Below are 6,300 nucleotides of genomic sequence, written 5' to 3' on the forward strand. Positions count from 1 at the left end.
CCTCGATAGAAACGATGAAATATTTATACATATATTTTAAAAGATTATAAGATGTGAAGATCAGGGAAAAAATCAACAACTGCCTGTATACTTGTATTCACAGCACGTTTTTACATTTGGTCGATCTACGGACTCACCTCTTGCAGAAGCGACCGTCCTCATTGGGAGGCTGTTTATGGCGACAAATATGAACTTGCTGTCATCTTTACTGTAGTGGAGCCTTTGATAACATTTCCTTTACTGGTGCTTATACAGGACTCCAAGAGCTAGGTGTGGATCTCCCTATCTGCTTATGGTACGAAAAAGTATCCTGAAAGGGATAAGCATCACTCTTTGAGGAACTACGAAGAAAGTCCGCCCAACCAGGGGTAGTCCACAGGGGTGAGCGATGTTCCCTATTATGTGGAATATCACATCAATGATCGCTTAGCAAAGTTCGAGGATACTAAGGTAAGGATTGTTGGTGATGCAGATGATGTCCTCCTTATCGTTGTTGGACTTGATCTGCTAAGTATGGTTTATACTATGAATAAAACTCTCCTAACTGTTAATCAATAGGGGCATGCCAAGGATTTTATTCTATATTTTAACCTCTCCAATACAGTGCCACAGTCTTCACAAGTAAAACAAAACCTTCACTTTCACCTTGGCCAAGCCATTCAATGGGAGCTAACAAGTACAATACTCTCAAGAGATTAAATATCTCCATGTTATATTGGACTCGAAACTTAGATTCCTCACTCATCTCAGACCAAAATCGTGCAAAGTCGAGAAGCTTCTCCATACAATGAAAGGGCCTTATTGCACAAACCTGGAGCCTTAGCCCAGGCCAAACACTCTGCACTTACCTAAGTGGGATCAAACCTGCCTTAAAATATTTCTCTGATTTGGGCACACAATTTTACGTCAAGGCAAAGGCTCTTCTTGAAAAAATTCAGAGCTGGGCCTGTGTCATCCTATGTGTTGGACGCCCACATAGAGGGGGCAGGGGGAGGGTTGGAGTTATTCTTTGGAATTCTCCCCCCTTTCTTAGACACCCAGCGTCTTGCAGCGATGGCTGGTCTGCGCATCGTCAAAACCTACAATGACAGCATTAATAAATGGAGTCATTTCAAAACGGAGAGTGTACAATCTAGTTTTGCATAGGACAGAATTATCTCCAGTCTGTTTCCTAACATCCAAAAAGACAAAATAAATCGAGTGAAAAGCAACTTTCTTGATAAGGATTTTGAAAACCAAAATTATATATTCTCAGATGGATCTAAGAATGACAGAGACGTTGTAGTCAGTAATGGTGATCAAGTAGTAGGGGAAGCCTCTATAACCATCACTCCTCAAAACACTGTTTTCCAAGCTGAGATGCTCGCCATAAAAGATGTTCTTTCTTGTATTTAAAGCAATTGGGAGAAATGGGGTACTAGGGGACTTTGCATCTGGTCATACTCTCAAGCAACAATTGGACCAAAGCGGTCTATAGAAAGAGTAGAGAGAAAGAGTTGCATTGTCCGAGATTAAAAACCTCTTTTGAGGTCGTTAGCTTGTGAGGTCCTTCTCTCCCTCTCTTGGGTAAGAGGTCATCACTGGAAATAAGTTACCTGATATGCTAGCCAAAGCTGGAGGAGTGGATCAACCTCATACCCGAATTGTTAGTATTCCTCCGTCATCTCTTAGGGGGAAAGTATCTGCCCATTACATGGACAAATGGTCGACACATTGGACAAACCTGGACTATTGCCGTCAAAGCCGTGCGATTCACGATTCTCCCAAAGGCTAGACTTGGGAGGTGGAAGCACCTCTTGGATTTTTTAGAGGAAAACGGAACTCCTTAGTTCATTTTACCACTGGGCATTGTCTCCTAAGTCGACACTATCACCTTATGCACTATAAAGTTAGCCCACTATGTCGTGGTTTGGTTTAAGAGATGAAGAACCAATTCATCTGGTTTATTAATGTCCTAAATTTATGAATGAGCGGACACAACTTTTCGACAATATTCAACCTTTCCAAGGATGTTCTGTCTCCAGCCTCTCCAGTTTTTTAATCAATTATGATATCGACCACTGGCTGAACAATGAACCATCCCTAGAAACCCTTCAAGATGGACTGCTGTAGGATACCTAATCCGGCAAATTATAGCGAGGGCATCACAAGTTAAAGTTATTTTTCATTTGTATATACTAATTGTATGTTTTTATATTATGTTTAGCAATAAATGTTTTCATGGCGAATTACTAAGTTAAACTTTTTTTAATCGTTGCCAAATTGAGAGATCAAGCATGGCGAATAGAATATATTACCTTTCCATGCAATAGGACCCTGCTTCATAATACCTTCCCTTTAAAAGTTCGATATTTATGACACTTTAATAAAGGCTTAACATATTTATCCCCTCGTCTCACTTGAAGTCATATAGCTATTTCATAATTTGATTTCTCTTTGATAAATAAACGAAGTAATAATTTATACTTAGAGATATTTTTGTGTGTTTTTTTTTGTAAGAGTGCAAGGAAAAGGCGGGAGCGACACATATGGTATACCTGAATTAAGACCCTTGTTTATATCAGCTTCTTTCTATATGATTTTAGGTGGAGAACCTTCTGCATTTAAAATAGCATTAGAACAGTGAAAATAAAATATTATACATATATTTAAATCTATACTTGTGCGAACACGCTCTTTTAAAGACAATGAAAAATTAAAAAGATTTTTATTTTTATTCAGTTTGTTTATGTTAAATTCTAAACTAAAACAATCATCTAGAAACTATAAATATACATATATAATATGTATATTTCTATTGTAAAACGTCCATGCATACAACTTTTTTTCTTTTTTTTCAGTCCCTTTGATGTAAATATAATCAAACTTCTATCCCTTTTTGACACTCTTGAAAATGCAACATGTGACAATATTGATTTTGGTAATTATATGGCAATTTTTCTAAATGATTGACATTCTGATTTATTTATTGGCATTGCCATTCTAACTTGCCGTATTCCTTAATGAAGATGCATACTAAAACTACTACTGGCTAATCTACTTCTTCCTTCATTTACCTAATTCCCTTTTTAAATTCAAATTTAATATACACTCTTCCTTTTAACTTTAGTACAATAATTCATTTTTTGGATTTTTAATTTTTTTGGTGCATTTTTGAACAACAATCCATACCTCAAAAAAAACTTGGAAACAGGGGGGGAATCCATATTGTCTTATTGAAAAAATCAACTTATTATCCAAAAAAAAAAAAAAAAACTTGCCTTCCTGAGCCAAGGAATCTTCTCTCTCATCAGAATGAAACATAACTCTACGTACGTAACTCAAAATTAAAAGCAACATTTATTTTATGTCTAAAGCCTTTATCTGTCTCCTCCTTTCAAATAAATACATTTTTATCATTGTTTTTCTAAGGGGGAGGAACATCATACACCCACAAAGATTATTTTAATACTATGAAGGATATATTAATTTTATTATGGATTTTTAAAACAATTTAACAATTTTTTTTAAATTATCTCTGTATAATTTTTTATTCAATATACTAAAGATGATTTTTTATGTCAATCTATGTATTTTATGAAAAGAAGTGCACTCTCCATGAATACAGTACTCCCTAACTATTGCTACGTTCCCAAAAGACTATGAATACAATTCATGGTACTGATCTCTTGTCATATATATATGACAGGACCCATTTTATTATTTCTATGGAAAAAAATTTGTTATCATATTATGAAATATATGTACATAAATGTAATTCATTTTAAAAGTAGTGGAGAAGTTATAATGATCGTCGGAAGTACTTAAGAGAATTGATGTGATGGACATATTTGACAAACTACTAGATAATTTCGTGGCTCTTTTGTGTTTTCTTTTTGGAGAAAAGTACAAAAAGATCTCGGTAGGTTTGTGTTCCTCTTTATAATTCCAATAAATGTTATTTACTTCATTTTTTAATGACAAATTAGAAATTAAAAGTTGTTTGTAATTTTCTTCGCGAAGTTCGATTTACCCCGTTTTTTTACAAAAATAGACTAGGGAATTTTTTGTTGGTATGTTATTTGAAGTTTATAGCACATTTTTTGTTTTAATTCATAATAATAGATATATTATGATTCTGACCCGCGCCTTAGGGGTTTAGACATGAAGAAGAAATAATATTGAACATTGTCAATGGAATCCTCCTCTCTCAGCTCAAGCAACGCCGTGTAATCCTTCGTTAGTATTGCATTAAAATGAAAATATCTTGAGTATTTTTTGCTAGATATGTGCAACGATCCTAATTTTTATCATATATATCTTTTCGGATTAATAAACCATCATCATTTTTCATTAAAAATTACAACTGCCGACAGTTAAGGACCGATCCTAAGATTGGAATGGACGGAATAAGTAAGGACCGACGCAATATCATGATGTACTCATTTCGCCTTCATATAGCAATTCAATGTATAGGTATAATGAGTAATAGTTGGTAACAAGGAAAAGTACAGAAGGCTAGCTACCATATGTTTGTTATGTTTTTCAAATGTGTCCTTTCCCTTTGTAAGGTCGAGGTTGTGAGTGGATAAAAATGCTAGTCATGCTAATGTTCTTACTTTAAAACTTTAAAAAATAATAATAAAAAGGAAGAAATTATATGTACATGGGTAAGCAATTCAGTAACCCCGGCTTTTAGCAAGGTAATGCTCGTACAGGCATATCACACTATGTCCTGTTTCTGAATAGTTTCTGAAGATAAAAGGATGAAGAGATACAATGGTATTAATTTATGTTAAAATATATTATTATATAAAAGTAGAAACTTCCCCTAAATCACAATTATTACGCTTCATAGAAGCTTTTATGCAAGCTAAAAAAATGTCTCATAAAGTTTGCCCTCCCCTTCAAGGGAGTAAGCAATACTTTTTTTTTTTTAAGGAGGGGGGAAGGGGCTTATTTATTGGAATATTTTTGAAAAAAGTTTCAAAAAATCCACAGCTTTTCACAAAAATTTATTTTTTTTGGTAAAATATTTCAATATTTTAGGTGGGAAATCCAAAAATGTCTTAATTTGGGGTGGACTGCAGCCCCTCCAGCCCATCCCCTGCCAACGTCATTGAGCTGGAATAGTTTACATTCCTAGATATCGCAATATACCATAGAAATTTGAATATACAACACATATTTTTACCTAAGGCATGGTTTGAAGTTTGAAATTCTTAAAATTAATTAACGTTTCCTTACCCAAATTTTTATGTAGAATTCAAATCTGATGTTATAAATACAAAATATTTAACGGTTTTTTAGATATACTCATTTTTGTAAAGGTATGTCTAATCTCACGGCAATAATATCTCTTCAGCCTTTTTAAATTCTAAAAATGAAAAAAATAGTCAAATACCTGTGGTTGTGAGAACCTCTAGTTGTTAAGCGACAATTTGGACCTTGATTTAGCTCATATCAAGTAGGAGCTGGTCATGGTATTGCGTAATATCACGCGTTCCAAAACATAGATATTTTGCTTTAAAAAAAACGAGTTTCTGTTCCTTCGTAAATAAAAAAAATTACATTGTATTTGTCTCAAATTGGTTATTATTTTCATAAAGAAGTAAGTATACCCTGGGCAGAATCGATTAACTTTTTACGAATATAGCTCTTTCTTTATTTTTGTTACGACTCTCGTAATGCAAAAAATTTCCACAAAATTTCAAATTCGTAAATCGTAAGAAAAAAAAATCGGAAATATTACACCTGCTAAGAGAAAATTAAACACATCAGCCTAAAGAATAATATTTCAGGTAAAAATGATTAAATTTTCAAGTGTATAGCTCCTAAACTTTTTATGTATCCTCGATTTTTTTTTTCACACTTAAATATTTTTTTTTTTATATGTTTCTACACAAGAAATAGTAAAAAATGGTATCAATTTAAAGCCTATTAAATTACCAATAAAATGATAGATAAATCAAGACTGTAGGCCTTTCTTATTAGTAGATGTGGTTACCTAAAGCCAGGCTTTTATCGAAAAGTGTGAATTCTTTATTCCTGTTTGTCACTTGACACATATTTTTTAAAAGGCGATTCCACTTAAATTATGGAAGAAACAACTTAGCGTGCTGCAGTTATATTTTAAATTTATGGCCACTATCTATCATTTTAACATAAATAATGGTAAAATAAATGTAGATTGTAGACTCTATAGGTCTCCAAAATTGGGATTCCAAAAAAAAAAATTTCGCACAGTCATTTTCAGACTAAATTAGTCACAAATTCAAATTTCTTGGCTAAACGACACTAAATACAGGATTGAAAATTAAA

This window comes from Lepeophtheirus salmonis, chromosome 1 (assembly GCF_016086655.4).
Source record: "Lepeophtheirus salmonis chromosome 1, UVic_Lsal_1.4, whole genome shotgun sequence".
NCBI classification, from domain to species: Eukaryota; Metazoa; Arthropoda; class Copepoda; order Siphonostomatoida; family Caligidae; genus Lepeophtheirus; species Lepeophtheirus salmonis.